Source organism: Orbicella faveolata, unplaced genomic scaffold (assembly GCF_042242905.1).
Source record: "Orbicella faveolata isolate gen_17 unplaced genomic scaffold, um_ofav_v1 contig_46, whole genome shotgun sequence".
NCBI classification, from domain to species: Eukaryota; Metazoa; Cnidaria; class Anthozoa; order Scleractinia; family Merulinidae; genus Orbicella; species Orbicella faveolata.
This window is the reverse complement of record NW_028301576.1, coordinates 25,552,121-25,571,024: the sequence shown is the minus strand read 5'-3', so window position 1 is coordinate 25,571,024 and position 18,904 is coordinate 25,552,121. Positions and strand designations below refer to the sequence as shown.

Here is an 18,904-nt window from a genome sequence, read left to right as displayed (position 1 = left end):
TTTATTCTTTATTTTATGTTATATAGACAGGACCCCTTTGATACCAGTACTCTTGCATTGAAGGGCTATCCTGTATAAATATTTGTTATTATTATTATTATTATTTATTGTTATTACGGTGTGATAGAACAAGCTTGTGATTGAGACCGGCCACAATGTGGCTTTTATGTTGATCGGAATACTACTAGATTTCAATTATGGTCACTTCGCCCCATAGGCAGCTCGCCCCAACTTAAGCTTAAAGTTAACAAGAAGTGACTTTGCTCACATACAAAAGTGAATTTGCTCACAGAAGTGACTTGAGTGAAGTCACTTCTGTACTGAGTGAGGTCACTTCTCGTGTTAAGCTGGATCTATCTTTTGGTCGGGCCAATCTGACTTGGGGCAAACAGACTTTAGGGAGAAGTAATAAATTACTGGGCAAATGAAAAGTGACTTGGCTCCATACAGAAGTGACTTGAGCGAAGTCACTTTGAAGTCACTTTGAAGTCACTTCTAATTCTTACAAAGAGGGATCTTACTTTTGGTTGGGCCAAACTGACTTTGGGCGAACAAACTTTGGGGAGAGGTTAGCATGTGGTATTCGGTCGTTTAGTCCCCAAGTCAATTAGCCCCTAACCCTTTAGCCCCCAACATGAAGTCGAAAACACTGTGACTGATATTTCTCGTTCTGCGTGAATGGGGGCTAATTGACTTCTGGTTGGGGGTTATCCAGCTTTGGACTAATTGATTTGGTGGCCACCTGTAACCAAGTTTATAAATAATCACTGGATAAATTCTTGAATGCTGTAAATGATAAAAATATATATATTAAAAAAATTATTTACCTTTCAAACCAAAGTTCCCGCACTCTTCTTGTGCATTGACCTTCAGATCAGGATGACTTGAGATCAAGTTCAAATAGCTTTCTTAAGTATATTTTGAGCGCTAAATACAGTTTGGCACATGTCATATGGTAAAATGATTCGGCTTGATGTTTTAGATTAAGAATTTACCTAGTAGACCAAATGCATACATGGTACGAATGAATGAAACGTTCGAAATGAAATGAATGATGGAAAATAAACGTTCAAAAGGAAACGAATGATAGAAAGAAAATGAACGATAAAAACGTTAGAAACAGAAGGTTTGACACGATTTAACTCTGGCAAAACAAATGAACGTTAGACACATTGTAAACGCTGCAAACGCTGGAAACTCCGCAGCGTTTGAGATTGAAAATGTAACGTCACCTATGAGAATTTTCTTGAGTCTTGTAAATTGTTGTCCTTGTTACTCGCTAAGCTGACAAAAGAGAAAAGATTCCAACAGCAACACCACAAGCTGAAAGAATGGAATCTATGACTGCGATTGTTTTTGTCCACATTCAGTCCATGACAAAAAATATTTGAGTAAAAATCAGACATTTGTCATTATTAGGGACTGTACACCAACACCGTGTACATGGTCAGGTCTGTAAATTATAAGTAATGGTTAAGCAGCATTGTGGACAGTATTAATTCCTGCCTACATCCAAAAGCCGCTGTAAGTGTTTGCAACATTTGCAATTTCCCTCTGTATGTATCTTTGCACAATCAAAAATGTGGCTTAAAAGATCTTTAAAGTGCTCTTTGTACTCATGAAATCAGTCAGTGACAGCAAAAATGCATGATCTATTTTGTGTGTTTGCCTGGACTTTTAGTTAAGGATTGTAACAGCCCAACTTCTAACTCTTTTGAAAAATGTCCTAAGATGTTTTTCCTTTCTCTATTTACTGTTTACATACTTTACCATTCTATCTGAAACTTGAACAATTAAACGTCAACAAATGGTCAAAATGAATGAGCAAGTATCTAAGGAGAGACTGGGCACTAGCAGGTTAAAGCATGTTTTCTCAAAATCTACGCGTATGAACCCACCTCAAAATTTCAGGAATCAGAAATTGGGTCTGATTTAACATTCATGCAAAGTAAGATAAAAATCTGAGACAGATTTTTTCGCAAACTAAGAAAATGTGAAATCAAAAATAGCTCAAAATCTGTCTTACAGTTTTTTATGCGTTAGGCTAATATTGCTCTGGGCAAAAAGATCTTTTACCTCACTTATGACAACTGGTGGAAAACTAATATTGTAACAGGTGAATAATTTGTGTTTACGGTAGAAGGGGAATATAATTGAAAAAAGAGAAACAGGGAAAGGCAAACAAGGGAAACAATGAAACGATGACGAATATACTCTTGTTAACATCAGATGGAAAACAAACAACTGGAGTGTTATTTGTTTCTAGGGAAATGGTGTCGTGTGGAGAGATATTTTGTACCGGAAGAATATGTCCAAACAATGTTGATGGACATGCCGAATGCCTCTATCAACAGTGCCCGAGAAAAGAGGCACTCGCACGCCCCAGTATGGAGGGAAAAGTCCAAAGTCTTGTACTACAGAGACCATGACTTGAATGATATTGTTGCTGCCCTGGCCCAACGAAGTGCTGTACCTTTAAAGTTAGAGAAAACTTACCTGGGGGACAAAGAGGTTGCTGAGAACAACGACCCACAAAATGCCAGAGAAGCACTACAGGCAGCCAAAGAAAGAGCGCGAAGCAGGACACCCAATAAATCTCCAACATTGCAAATCCAAATGGTAGTTGGGCATGGTGAAGGAAGAGTGACTGGAGAGTTTGAAGTAATCTGGTGGCCCGGACTGTTCTCATGCATTAAGCACGGAAAGCTGATTGTAAGATTTTATATTTCCAAAGTAAGAATTTGATTAACTTGCGTTATTCCTTGTTTTTTTTCACATATGACTGGTTCATGTTCAAGCAATTAAAAATATTGTGCAGAGTTGCAATAAAGTTATTCAAAAATAAAACTTAAAAGCACAGTTATATAATTCCTTTTAAATATTGTACTCACTCTTACTACATCAAACTGCTGCTCCCTGATAACCACAATAAGACTTGCATTGACAACCTGAAAGAGACATCAATTCAGTTAAAACAAATTAAACTGACCACTTAAGACAGACTTAAAGTTGCAAAATAACAAAGATGTCAGGCAAAAACATTCAAGATAAATCAACTTTCCTAAGAAAGTACATACTGATTACCAAAAAATAATAATTAAGGAAAAATTGTGTTCTGCCTTCAGATAACAACAGCCCAAAATGAACTGACTACCCAAGTTAGACAGAACTGGTTATAGAAAAATAATAGTCAAAGAAAAATTATGTTTTGCCTTCAGATAACAACGGCCCAAAATGGACTGACTACCCAAGTGAGACAAAACTGGTCGCAGAAAATATTAATTAAAGAAAAATTATGTTCTGCCTTCAGATAACAACAGCCCAAAATGGACTGACTACCCAAGTTAGGCAGAACTAATTATAGAAAAATAATTAAAGAAAAACTGTTCTGCCTTCAGATAACAACAGCCCAAAATGGACTGGCTACCCAAGTGAGACAGAGCTAGCTGTTGACAAATAATTATCTGTTCTGCTGCAGCTGAACATATCCCTTGCAGCCATTATCACTCCAATCCCACAGCTTCCAGTGCCAGTCATTCTTGAATCAACTGGTGTTTGAGATGGCATACCAAACCACTAAAATCTGGAGCAATTTTGCCAAAACTTGCTTTGGAGAGCTGGATGGTTTGGGTACATCTCCAGGAGAAATTCTAATGACTGTTTAACACAAGGAAGGGCTATAGGAGTAACAGCTGGCATGAGGCCATCATCAAAATACATCTCTTGACTGGCAAGATCCACAAAGATCAAGCCCCAGTAGTTGGGCATGTAGACTGGCACCAGTATTTGATGTAGGTCATCACCAGTTGCCAACTGCTCCACTTTTTCTCTTAACTGCAGCTGTTGAAATTTCTTGTTACTTGAGCTCATCCAATCATAAAACGCAGTTGGAAAGTAAACTGTGACACTCCATTTGTATTAGATTTGTCTAGAAACTTAGTGATGCAAATGTCTATGACAAAGCTATAAATGTATCGCTCCTCGACAAGATCTGAAAATGAAGTGACATCCAATCCCTTCTTACCATACTTCAGTATCGGGCTACTGGCTGGATGATGCCAAAGGGTGTTTTGCAGTTCCACCATATCTCTGGGAGAGCACTTCACTTGTAACAACCACCTGGCTTTCGCAGATACTTTGTGATGAGTGTCAGCTATGGTACAGTTACGCTTCAGAATGGACAAAGCATTTTCAGAGAACTGCCCCTCACCTTGGATCTCAATGCCAGTTGGATTCTTAGGAGCTTTCTGCTCTTCATTCAGAATTTTCTGAGCATTCTGAATGTCACTTTCACAAAGATGCTCCACTAAAGAGAAGGGGTCAGAACTGGAAGGCTTACCATAAACTGGTTTTAGTGTGAGGGGAGATCTTGATGTTAATGGTGGAATCAAGCTATAAAGAGCAGCTACCTTAGCTCTTGTTGTGCAGGCCTTAGCCATTGAAAGTTGCAGGTTGGTTTGCTGTGATGTTGTGAAATCACCTTCGTCTTCAATGACAACAGTGGCCTCTGGCTTTGGCTTTGGAGGTGGATGCTCTGTCATTGGTTTAGAGAGGGAATGGCCGCATTTTGCATGTTTGGGTGCTGGATACTGCTTTGGTTCTGGCTGTTGCATGTCAATGCCTGATTTGGTCATACATACATACATACTTTATTTAATAAGTAGGTCGATAAAATTGGCAGCTAAAAGCTGATGTGGACCTACAATTAGCATATTACATTCTAAATAACAATTTACAATAAATCTAAAACTAAAATCTTTACAATAACGTGAGGAATGAATGAAAATAAAGTAATTAAAGTAATTATACTGAAAAATTAACTATGATAAAATTTTAGTATACATAATTAACAGTGTCTTTATTCGTTCCAGATAGTCCGTTTAGGGTAATTTTGTCTAAAAAATCAGAATTTTCTTTAAGTGCAAATTTAAAAGAGCCTAGATTCGGTTTGTTTTTTAAGTGTAGGGGCAGGTTATTCCAAAGAATTGATGCATGATGTGAAAATGGATAATGGAGAAAGTCAGTATTGGGTCATTGAATTAAGAGTTTCAGGTTGTCTCTATGATTTCTCAGTGAAGAGTGTCTTGTAAATAGAGAGTTTATGCCAGCTGGAGCTTTCTTGTAAAACGCTTGATAGGTAATATTTGCAATTCTTTTCTTGTAAAGGTGGTCTAACGATTTCCAATTTGCCATTTTTAATACTTCAGTGTCTAGAACGGTTTCCTTAATGTTAAAGATAAACCTCGCTGCTCTATTGTGAATTTGTTTGAGGGACTGAAGTGATTTTGTAGATCCCTACAGTGCAATTGAATAAGTAACACTTGGAATTATACCTTTAAAACAAATTGATTCTAAGATGTGTTTGTCGAGACCATTTAAACGCTTAAGTTTCTTTAGTCTTGCCGAGAAATGCTTGCTCAGAGATTTTACGTGTGGTGACCAACATAGCTTGTTGTCCAATTGAACTCCCAGACATGTAGTTTTGGAGACAAAGGACAGCTCATTAGGTCCTAAACAAATGTTTGGTAAGGGTCCAATAAAAGTTTTTTTGGACAGCAACATTAGGTCAGTTTTTGCAGGATGAATGGTCATGAAGTTATCCTTGGCCCAATTGTTTAAATCAGCAATTGACTTATGTAAGTTAATTAATACTTCATCAACAGAGTTCCCAATGCAGAAGGCTGCATTATCCTAGGGTAACAAAGATGCTTGGGGTCCTCTTGTGGTTCTAGACTGTCTTTGGTGGAGTAATGGCTTTCCCAGTGCTCATGGCAGTGTTCTAAAACACCAGCCACTAGTTTGTCCTTGACCTTAGTGTCATGATCTTTATCATAACAGTATGCTAGGAAGTCACTTCCAAACATCTGCTCAAACAGATCATCAACAACTACGATCCAGGCTTTCTTTTCCTCTGTCCATGATTTCATATCATGATCAACACTTTTCCACCCACATCCATGGTAGATGAATGTTTTCTTTCCTAGGAAAGAACATTTCTGGTAGTGTATGCTACTGACTTAAAGACAGTGCATGTAAAACCAGTCTTTAGAGCTCTATAATGTACAGTTTAAAGCCTGGCATCTGTTCGCTTGACAGTATAAAGGTAATAAATTCTGTCAATAAATAAATATTTTAAAATTCTTATGATATGAAAGCAGGGAGTGTTCATTTTTGTCAATACAGTACATAATATCAGTACCTTAGCAGCTAATTAGGTACAATGTGAAAATATCATAATTTATGCCAAGACACACCTACAATAATGCAATTTCTTGTCTCTCGGAATGCATACCTCAAGGACAACAGCATGGTTGCATACCAATGGGTGAGAATTTGATTCAATGAAAAAACGCCGTAAGTTTCAAACTTGGAAATTTTTATGTTTTGAAATGATCTAGTGTGCATCGTCATTGTAACTCTATAGGCATGGACATGTGCTTATATAATAGCATCACAACTAATCATTGAAATTATTTGCAGGCAAGTGAAGAATAATGAAGATAACTGTATCTTACTATATTGAATTTACTTAAAAGGCACCACCTTCAATTAAGCATTACCCTTGAGATAATAAGCGCAAGTTCCTGAAGAACAATCCAGATTTTCAAAATCGACCCCCCTGTTCTATGAGGCTTACACTGGTACACCCCTGTACAGCGCCTTCATGAGTTTCAACATTGTAAACTGAGTCTTGGTTTTTATTGTATATCATTATTCAATTCATGCAAAAAAGTTGTTTGATGTCTTTGCAATAAGCACTGCCCTCGGATAAGGGCTGCCTTAAATGAGGGACACATAAAAATGCCAACAATTTTTATTAAGAAGTGCTAGTCTGCCCCTTTATCAGGTAATCATATATACAGTATATATATGTTCTTTTAAGATTTGATTTAACTTACGGGACTGGCCAGGTCCAGATGAATCATGGTTTGTTGCATGTGAGTACAACACTCGATGGAGTTTGTGAGAGGACTCAAATCCTTGACCTGAATACTTGTAGAATGAGCGAAAGTGTCGAAGAAGCATAGCACTGTGATCTACAACAAGGTGACCACAATCGCCAGTGCTAAGATGTGGACCAAATAGTTTCTGCAACAAAAATGTGCACTCTTTGCACCAGAAAAGATTAAGCAAATATAAGAATGTAACACTTTTTTCCCACCTGCATTCAATTCTTTTTCTCATAAAGAAGCAATGTCACACATTTTAAGACAATGATTTGGGCAGCTGTGTAGTCCAATATTTGCAAAAGAGAAACTACCTGAATTGTGAAGCACACACGTATAGGGTTGTCCTAATAACCCGAATACACAATCATTGCAACAAACTAATTAAGAACAACTTCTTTGGACCCAATACAGTTAAATATTAATTTTTAAAAATGACAGAGTTACTTAACACCGCAGCCAAGTTTTAAAAATTATTACTCTTGCTCAAAGTGACACCTATCACATGACAAAAATGTTCCCTATTACTTGACTCAGTGCATGGAAAAATGAAATGTTTAATGAGAGTTCTGTTAAGAGTTTTTGACAAAATAAGCCAAAACAAAACTACCTTTACATCATAGATGTCAATCAACTGATCCTCGTCTTCCTCAAACACTCCCTCGCGTGTAGTATAAGCAATTTCTCTCCAATCACAGCAAACCTAATAAACAGAGAGCATTTTACAGTATTTATAGTAAGTTTACATAAATTATAATTGAGTGATTTTTTATTCTTTTCCTGAACCTTTGCAGGGGACTATAGCTTAGCAAGTACTCTGGTAATATACAAGAATGTGAGCTTACTTTAGTAAAGAACTCAACTTGAAGCTCGGCTGCATATTTTGCAAAGGGATCTGAGAAGTGTTGTTGAGGCTCTTTCTTCTTCCCTCTTTTCCGTTTTTTGTTTTGGCACAGGCTTCTGGACTGCACATGTTACTTGTTCCTCGAGCTCCAAGAATGTTTCTTGCACTTCTTTTTCTTTGTTTGCCCAATACTCTTTCTGGCTACCCAAAAACTTTTTCAGCTCTGAGAAATAGAAATTAAGTAGCCAAGAGATTGGTAACCACCTACACGGAAAATGCTAGGTGCATATTAAATACAAAGCCAATAAAAGGAAATCATTAATCCCCCCCTTTACATGTACCTTGTGTGTCACCAAGGTTAACCATCTCTTGTCGTGAGCCATAGTCTCTTTCAAAGGTTTCCCCATGACATAAATGACTAGTGTTCACACATGCAGGTATAAAGAAGGACATTTACATGTAACTTACATTGTAGAATCAATCACAAATTTTAATCAGTTTTCAAAAGATTCTGCCTGAACTGCAGTTGGGTTGTAATGGTTAATGTCACATAATTCTTACCAAACTTACCAAGAATCTGTCTTCAAAGAAGGTAATGTAGTTTAAAATCACTTTTGCTGCTGCAGGGCATTCCTCATAGTAATGAGTCACTTTTTCAAGTGGTAATGATCTTTTCACAATGTCTTCAAAGTTCTTAAGAATTTGTCTTTCAGTAGATCCTGCAGAAATGTTGAACATTCTTAATAAGATCTCTTAAGCTACTTCAGCCTTTCTTATTACATATGCCAAACTTGAGGATCAATACCTGAAAATGAGGCAACATGGATGTTATGTCTCTCTATTGCTGTTTGCCGTCCTTTTTGTTCTTTAATAGTGGCTCTTGGATACCCTCTACAGTTTTCAGGCCCATAATCTGACAAAGCCTCATTTAACTTGTCTAGGGTTCCCACACAGTGGGCAAACAACCCAAGCAAGCCCAGAAGTTGTTTGCAATTTCTCATTTCACAATGTAGAGAACAGAGATAGATGCTGCTTAAGTCTTCTTCTAGAAGGAAATTTAAATCATCCCAAAGCCCTGAGCACCTGAGTAAAGGACAAAGATAGAGATTCACTGACACGTCTTACATGTGTTTAAAAATATTTGAGACTATCATAATAATAGGTCTTAAATATGAAACCCTCGCCTTGCAATGCTCACCTTTGATCTTAGCCAGTCCAAACATGTTTCATCTGCATTAACTCCATGACATGTACAAGCCTTAAAGTAAACTTTGCATTACTTCAAGATCAGAAACTAGAGAGACCAAAATATTCACCAAGCCAGATGGCTATAAATTAAAAAAGCACAACAGCTGTACCATGAAATAGTGACAGAGCAGTATATAATCCCTCCCCCAACCTGCAAGAACATGGTGTCTCCAAAGATCTCTTACTAGTATTTATTTATGTTGTAGTTAAAATGAATTTCAGGTCAAAATGGTTTTAAACTAGTTTGATTTTTATCTTCCTTTGTTCCACATTTATTACCATAATCCTAAAACAGAAATATACAAATCAAACTAGTTTGAAATCATAATGACCTGAAATCAGTTTAAACTACAACTTTTACTTTAAAGCCGACATTTATATGTATCATAGAGTCTACTAACTCACCCTTGTTGCATCACAAAATGCACAGAATTTCACTCCATAACCTTTTCCACCAGGGAGGAAATCTTCATCATCTGTTTTGTTAAGGAGAAATAGCAGAGCTTTGTAATCTAGAGTCGCTGTAGATGTAAAGAACACAGCATTTCTCGGTGTACATGTACTTAAAACAAAAATGCCTTAGTATATTATTGCAGTCAACCTTGAACCATATGTTCAGTTTACTGGTAATATTAATCAGACCTACTCTTCAATATTTTCTTTATTTTCCCAATTACAATGTTATACCTGTGAAAGAAATGTTGTACTTTTTGCCATCCACAACAATACCATGTGTTTTAATGACATTTTTTTGACAGTTAAGATTCTTGAGTAACTGTTTTAGATTTGCCCTAATGAAAAAGAAAAAGAGTCAATAAAAATAAATTAAAAGCTAACTCAAAATACATTGAGGACAAACAAATCAATACTAAAGCATTTTAATCGTTTACAGTTAAATGGAGGCTAAATTTAAAATAATATTTTTTCATAGCTATCATTGGAATTCATATATCTTCTCAGAAGATCACCTGAGCTATTTGAAATTTCATTTCCCAAAACCTTATCCCATTTTATACCTTGCACTCATTACTGTTTCCGATACATACAGTAGGGGATATTTGGCATAGATTAATTAATGGTAATGGTGACCTCTATATTAAGTCACTTACTGACCTTTTCTCTTTACAATTCCCTATAGAAGCGGGGTAAATTGACAAGGCATTCTCACTACTCTTGTTGGCAAAACCAATAGGTGCCAGACCCACAGCCACTTGATCTTTACCTAGAAGTACATGAAAATAACACAAAAGTGAGAAACCAAAACGGATCTGTATGTTTACACACTGTTAAGGTGATTAGACTGTTAAAAAATCAAAGTTTTCAAAAAGCACTCGTTTCACTAAAAGTGGTTGATAATAATTCATGAAGGGTTCTTGGTAGCAACCAAAACTTCATCAGAAACAATAGAGGCTGGAGCTTCTGGCATATGATGTTTTTCATCTCAGCCTCCAGCCATAAATCATCTTGAACTTTATATCCAGTTCCTTCTCAACAAACATTACTAGGCATATATTGTGCACAATAGAAATTCACAAAATACAAAATAATAATCTTTGAGTGGTGCCTTTTGAGATCTTAAGGTTACTTCCCACCTTCGCGGGTGCCCTTCAGGAAAAACTTTGTATGTGCGCCAGTTTCAATAAAACCTAAACAAACTATATATCAGTAGAAAGCTTAATAAATGTAGTTTTTGAAAAAAATATAATTGAAGTGACTGTTTCTTTTGGGAAGTGTCAGCGGCTGGTAAACCGTGAAACGACCGAGAGTTGTTCTTGTGAATTAATCGGGTATCGAATGCCGTGGCACGAGTAAAATGGCTGCACAGTCTTATTCAACAGGCATCAATCAGCAAAACGGTGTCAGGCTTTTTCGATATTCTGATTGGTTGCCAAGATATCCTAGTCCAAAGTTGAAGAAGCTAAAAATATAAGAGATGCGTTGCATAAATGGTCGCCACGGGAAAAATATTTCAAATATGATAATTTCCTGACACCGTTTTGTTTGTTATTATCTGTGGAATGTTTTGGCCAAATTTTACAAAAATCCGTGAAATATACATACCCTATTAATTTGCTCAAAGTCAACACATTCTACGAGAAATCAAACGCGAGATTTTCGCTCAAAACTGTTTGTAAACAACTTGCACCGCCCCAGGAGATTATGTCGCCTCTTGAAACCGCAAGCCAATGGCGTAACAGGACCTCCTGTCATCAACTACAATGGGTTAGAATTTCCCAGGAAAGGTGTTGCATTACAGTCACGTTTTCGATCTTTTGACCGGCAAGATGAAAGAAAAGCAATCCTGGCAATGGGTAAAGTTACCAAAGGCAGGGGAAATCCCGCGTCAAGAAACGAAACGCGTCAACCGAAGGAGAATCAATCGAATCGAGCGAGAACATTCGGGCTGGACGCGAGCATGGAGCGGAGTACAAAGAGAGGAAAGGGACCCCGCAGAACACGCTACATACAATATTGCACATGGGCACGTGCACTTTTGGTGAGAACTGAGAACTTATTGTTGTTTAGCTTTAGGTTACCGATGTTCGCCTTGCAAGAGCATGTGCCATATTTTAAGCTATCGCTTCGTTAATTTTCCTTTAGAGAAAAGAAGTTGGCCCTGAAGATGCCGAATATGCGTTCCCAGGGGTCGTTTTATCATACATAAGAAAAAGTGTTCCAGGGGATGTGAAGGGAGAGATACGAGAGGTTTGTCGGTCACTTTTAATTCATCAAACACCTTTATTTCTGATAAACAACAACACTCCTTTGTTGAATTTGATCTGTCAATAGTAATGGTGAACTTCGTGCTATTATTGATTACACAGGATGCTTTCAAAGTTACCCTCCAGGAATTTTGTTCAGCACTTGACCTTCCATCCAACACTGACTAGCTAAAGTTCACCATGGTACTACATTTCGTGTTTTCGAAAAGCAACTTGTGCAAACCTTTCTAGGTCTTTGCTAGAAATATTTGCTTTCCCAGGGGGAATCCGCAAAAAATGGACAGGGATGCTTGTAGGAGAATTTAATTTGGAAATAACACTAAGAGGTGCAGCACTTGAGTATGAAATTTCGGGCAGTGCTTTACACATAATTATAACAGCAAAATGTAAGGGTTTTTGCAAATCCGATCAGGAAAGAGGAAAAGGTGGGAAAGAGATTGGTCTTTACATTCCACATTTAACAAGGGTAAATGGTACCATGATAATCATGATTGAAAATTGGCATCTGTTAACCCTAAAAGCTAAAAAACACATTTCAAACCCCAACAGCTACAAGCTACCCTGTCACTTGTTCATGGATGGTCCCCTGAGAACTTTAATTCCTTTTAAAAATGTAATTCATGAGTACTTAATGTACCTGCGTGTAAAAATAGACAAGTTCTATTTCTCAATGCATCAATTCATAATAAAACAACAAAATCACATTGCTTGGAAGACATCTGTTTGAATTGAGAGTGAGCAGTTCTTCCACCTTAAATATTAATGGGTCTATTGCATCGGGTACCGTTATACCTAACCCTCACCTTTTTGTCAAGTTTTATCAATCTAACACAACTCCTTAGCTTATGTGCAAGTTTCACATATAAAATTGGCCTCACCGTGAGGTTTTAACACTTGCTATAATATTGACAAGGAAACAACAACAGTTTATTTCTGTGTGTACATATACTGTACTTTTTTGTGAGAATTTCAATCAGTGAAAATGCAAGGAAAAATATGTATTGTGTTTGATATTTTTGGCTTGAGAGAAAAAAAATCTCCTTTACGTCCACAGGCGATGTGACCTTCTAGCTGAGCCAGAAGAATAAACTGGCCTATTCAAAAAACCTTAACCATGTTCACGAGATTTAATAATTTCAACTCCCTGGTCGAAACAAAATAGAATTTTGTTCTAAAACAGGACCTGAAATCAAGGTCACATAATGTTTAACCATCATTTTTCCCTGAAAGTTCAAAAGATGTCTCTGAATGAAAGGGTTAACTTGTATAGAAACTCTGGGAACTCTACATGACACCTTCCTGGTGTTGAAAAGCATCCTGTTTTTTACACTTCTCCCTCTTAAGCTTCTTTCTCCGTTTCTTTGTTTCCAAGTTTGCCTTGTAGTCAGATTCTTGCATGCGCTTTCTGTCAATCATCTCCAGATCTCTAAGCATGTCAGAGTTTAAAGGGAGATCCATCGCTGACAGTAATTTAACTACAGTGTCCTTAAGACCACTGTTGAAAACTAGAACACCAAGTGCCACTGCCAGACTTGCTTCTTGCTGAGAGGTGTATTGTTCTTTTGGGGCCATACCCCAAATAACATGGTGTAGGCATTCATTCCTATTTTGATCTAGACATCTCTCACACCCAACAAGGAACTCCTCAGAGCCAAGGCGATCAAAAATTGGCTGCATCAAATTGACCACACATTCTGGAAGGGGATTTTTGATTGGTACATGGGTCTTTTCTCCAGTTGCTGCATCCCTGTTGTAACTGCACCATGAGTCCTTCCCCATGGGGCAGTCTTCATGGTTTCAGAATTGCATGCGTTGCCCGCGACATTGCTTTGCTATTTCCTTTATTTTCTCTTATGGCCTGCCCTTAGAAACTCTGGATGGTGTCTATTCTTGATACAGTCAGTCGTCCAGTTCCACTTATAGTACCGCCATCCTCTAGCCTTTTTCCTATAACCAGAGAAATTTGAACATGGGGTGACATAGCAACTGACCTGTTAGCTGTAAGAGTAAAGATTATCATCAAGAAGGATAAATTTGTGTTTATTTGACAAGAAACATACAGGAGCCTGAGCAAGAAGGGGAGATCATGTGTTCATAGGTCGAGTCCGCAAGTCTCTTCTAATTACATCAAACTAAAAGAAACCTAGAAAGAACCTATTTGCTCACCTTTGTGTGTAGTTGTAAGTTTTCTTAATGCCGTCCCCATTCGCTTCGTGACATGACCAATACAGTCTTCTTTGGGAATGAAAACTGCTGGACCATAAGGAGCCATTTTGCACACCTCAGTGTAACTCTTACTGTCCCCATCGCCCACAAAAGGGATGTAACGCAATTTGTGTTTCTCGAGTGACCTTCCATATAGGCAGCATGCCCACTGTGCTTCCATTGCCTATAAATTAATTTTTCGTAACATTTATATATAAAAAAATATAATTTACAATAAAAAAATATAAATTTACCTGTCACAATAAATTATAATCACACTTTGCTAGATATTTGTAAGTCAGTGTTGACTGGGTGTGGCTAATCAAGACTTCCGTTTAATAGACACCTGTCCAGCTGACAAGAGTGGAATTGAAGATTAATTATGCAATAGACCACAAGTTTCTATGGTTTATAGGCTGATAAGCCACGTGGGATGTTGAAAGAACACGAGAAGAATTCGTAAATCATGAGCCGCAGGCGAGTGATTTGCGAATTCTTTGAGTGTTCTTCCAACATCCCAAGTGGTTTATCAGCCTATAAACCATAAAAACTTGTGGTCTGTTGCTTTTATATTATAATTCAGGAGACACGTGAAATTTCCATGGGTTTATCGGCACAATAAACCATAGCTGATTGACCAATCAGAGCGCACGCATTCAGTTAATTATGGTATAATAGATGCTGTCTCACAGTTGTCGAACACTGTCTTACATTATGTTGTTTACTGTAAATACAGTCTCCTAATTTGCTGTACACTGCAAGCAATATCTGTAATATCAGCCAGTGTATATTCAAATTCCAAATGTAAGAGTTGAATAGGAACAAATAAACAAACCTGTGAACTTCCTTCATGATTATGGAAACAATTTTCATTGTGACTGACTACCCAACTCAGGTAGTCAATTCTGGAAATGGCCCCATCCTTTTGTTTCCTTTTCATTTGCTCGCAAGTCATGCACGAGTTGGACAAGAAAACAACATCCAATACTTTTCCGGTGTCGGTTGAAATGACTGCAACTACACCGTCACGAGCGGACCAACCCCGCTTATTCCATGATCCATCTATAGAAATTCCGGCGTCAAGAACCAAGTCAGCCAACTGTTCATCATTCATCCCAGCCATGTTTCCGGTCTCGTCCTGCATTGAGTCCCGCAGGAATCTCTTTACATCAAGGGCCGCATTTTTCAGTTCCTTTTCGAGGAGTTCATTTGCGATCTGTTCTAAGGCCTTAGTATGATTTGACCATGAATCCTTATTTACAGGGGGAGGAAGGTTTAGAACGCTCAGAACTCTTTTTGCAGCAGAGTGGCCACAGCCTGTTAGTCGAAGTCCAAGAACCAGCTCCTGTTTATATCGTAAAACCTGTTGGTCTTCGGCGTTGTGTGAAATGGTGACACCAGTTCATGCAAGGAACACTCAGGGTTTTAACAACGGCAAATCCACTCGGCTCCTAGTCCAGTCCTGGTAACTTCTTCAAAGTTTATTCCTTCACTTCCACAAAAACTGCAAGTGACTCGGCCAGCAAGCTGTCGATTGAGCTCGTCCAGATTGACAATACTCTGGTATTTTGTGTCGCTCGGTTCGAATTCTCCGTCATCAGTTTCGTCTGATTCTGACGATGAGCCTCCGTGGTAAGTTGCATTATCAAAAGCTTTGATTTTTAAGCGACTTGCTCCAACGGAAGAACCAAGTGAACCGGCTGAATTAGTCCGCTCGTGTTCATCGGTCGATGTTGACAAGGGCGCTTGGCCAAACCAAGAGCCTTAGTCGCTTTCTGCAAGGCTTTTTCCTTTCTTCCCCAAAACCTTTCCTTTTTCTCTTCTTTGGCCCTGGTTTTTTCGTTGATTTTACCCAAGGACTTCTTTCTGTTTTAGATTTCTCCATGAAACTCAAACGTGCAATGCACAAAGAAAATATGCAAATCACATGAAATAAGAGACGTCACCTACTTATGAGATTATGACACCTTCATCATTTATTAACTTTTATTGGAAAACCAATTTTGTTAAATAATGTCGGCGATTTTTGAGATTTTTAAGTTTTTTTTCTGCAAATGTTAGATAAAATGATAAACTTCAATTTAGGCAAATGAAAGAAAATATGATTTTTTTCACTCTTGAAGGTGGGAAGTAACCTTAAAACTAAAGGAAAAGATCATCATTGGTAATTCACAAAGGTACATAGCCGAAGAGTTTTTAAATACTGAGTTTGAGTGATAATTCTGAAGGGGTCTTATATACAGTGGTTGCAAGGAAAGCTCCTTGAAGACTGTAGCTACTATGGTTCCAGGGCCTTTGCTGCATGACCAGGAGGTTTAACCCACTGCCTGTCAGGCAAGTAGCAAATATATTACAAGGTTTCAAATTTCCTGGTTTAAATTTGTAATACCATCAGTTGGATTTATGACAACGACTATATGAGTCAAAGTGAAATAAAGCATCACTGGTCTGAAAAATACAAATTAGAATCAGATGCAGATTACAATCATTTATAAACAGTTTTTCCATCTTTTAAGTGCCACTATGACGAAAATCACATCCTTCAAATCGGAGCCATTTTAAGACATAAACAAGTAGTCTGTACAGGAATAAAAATGCTGTTTACTCTTTTCAAATATCTCTTTTCGTTCCAGAGATATTCAAGTTTTTAAAATATGCAAATTAGCCAAGTGATGACGTCATACACTCGAGTGAATTTTGATCAAATATGATAACCAAGGATATCTCAGTCAAATTGTATCAGAAATGTTTGATTTTTTTACAGTAAGATTCTTCTAGAAGTGCTCTGCAATATGGGCTTAACAATTTTTGTTACCATGGCAACATACTGGGTTCCAAACCTGCACGATATTAAAGGCTTTTCTGACCACCTTTAGTGTTCTATATTGATATTTACCAATGGTGCCTCATCTGCATAATCCAGCAAGCATAGCAATACATTAGGTTGAGTTCATGGCCTTGTTTAATGTTTTCGAAGCTTAAAATCACTAAAATATTGAAATCAGGCTAGCGGGGACTGGAAAAGAGAGGGTTGCCATGGTAACAGAAATTATTATAGCTGTAGGTATGTTGCATTTAGAACTATTAGCCTACCAAGTTTCAATGGTTTCTGCTGCAAAGTGACCAAGATAGCGCTATTTATATAGTTGACGTAATATTTGGTTGAGTGTATGACGTCATCAGTCATCTCATTTGTATATTTTACTCATTTTGCAAACTTAAATATCTCCAGAACCAATGCAGATATTTGTAAACAGTAAATGGCGTCTTATCTTTCTTAGAATTCTATGTGATTAACCTAAAAAAATCAAGGGGTAAAAATTTGATCATAGTAGCACTTTAAGTAATATCCCAAAGGTGATCTGAAAGACAGTTTATTTTACTAACAGTTACATTTTGAGTGGAACAGTTTTCTTTTTTGTGATAGATTTCCCTCTTAGTCAATTTCCCTGTTTCATAATTATGAATTCAGTCATAGCTATGAATTGAAGATTAATATACATGTATTAGCCACATTCACACGTCCAAAGGACGTCCATCAAGCTTAATTTTAAACTCCATGTCTTCAGTGTCACATGAATGAAGATGTTACTCCCTTATTGCCCACGCAAGAACAGAACTGAGGTCCACTTGGCATGCATCAAAATCTGCATCAGTAACTTTACCAGTTTTCAAGGTTTTTCTAACAATGGTGAAGACTAGTTTCTTCACTGCTTTCATCTCATTCTTTGATAGAAGCACAGGTGTATCATCAGAATGCTGAAGAAAAATGAAGAGTAAAGGTTGAGTCAAAAGAAATTCTGTTTTTAATTAACCAATGCTTTGCATATGGTTAATTTTGCTGAAGATATATTCCTTTGGTCAATTCCAGCTGCACCCATCCCCTCCCCCCAGAGCAATAGTGGGACATTCTCTTGCACTGTCCATCCTGAGGGTTAAGCATTAACCTTCCACCAATTATCTCAGGGCATTTGACTATGGTCCTTTTTCACTTTACAGCATTGTGGCTTTGTGGCCGGCAAATACTGTGAGCATCTCACTGAATATGTGAAGATAGGACATAAATGTAAATGGATGCTAAGTCTGCAGCATGATCTATTTTTCACAATTACCAGATAAAAAAACCGAGTTAGGACTTAAAGAGCCTGTTACCCTCTTCTGCGTGTGTGCGACAATTTGATTTTTGATCCGACAACCCGGTTTTCACAGTTAGAAAAACCTTTCCCAGTTATAGAAATGTTAGTCAAGAAATTATTTGTCATTTGTTGAGGGTTTTCACAGCATATGAATTTTAGCAAAGAAATTTGATGCCCTCAGGGGAAGATATATGAAGCAGCTTGTTCCATACAAAGGGTCAAAGGCAGGACAATGAGGTTTCCAGAGACATTTGAATAATAAATGTTTGTCTTTCATCCCACACAGTCTGTGGTACTAAGTCGTATGATTCCTATTGGTTAAAAGCTGTCCAGTGTCAATCAAGGTCAAGCATGGGCATTATAACACGGCACCTTCATTTGGCCTGGATTTGCTCAGATTTTAGTGAAAATAAAGAAAGAAAAACATGATTTAATGCAGTTTTGAAGCAATACCCAGGGGCATTTGAGAGGCCCTGTGAAGGTAAATTTTGACAAGTGGCATGGGCCAAAAATTCACGACAGCACTCGAATAAAAGAGCGACAAACGACAACCATTGTCTTAAAAAAGCCAACAGTGAAACCTTAGCTGAGAAGCACAGGAGATCCTAACATTCCAACAAGTGATGCCAGGAGTCCTGGTAGGGCCTCACTTTGTCCCAGCATGGGGCATTTGCCGCTTTATTTTCAAAAAAACCCAATTCCCAAGGGTCAGCCAAGGAGAAGGGGCACAGCACAGCTGAAATTGACTAGTCCATTGAGTGTTTAATTTTCTTTGTTTATGAATTTGGTTAAGCTTGATTT

General features: G+C 37.7%; 1 pseudogene; it reads right to left on the bottom strand.

The window, feature by feature from the left end:
• Positions 1 to 3,172: 3,172 nt before the first annotated feature.
• On the bottom strand, positions 3,173 to 4,634 carry LOC149099154 (uncharacterized; annotated as a pseudogene).
• Between the last annotated feature and the right edge of the window lie 14,270 nt (positions 4,635 to 18,904).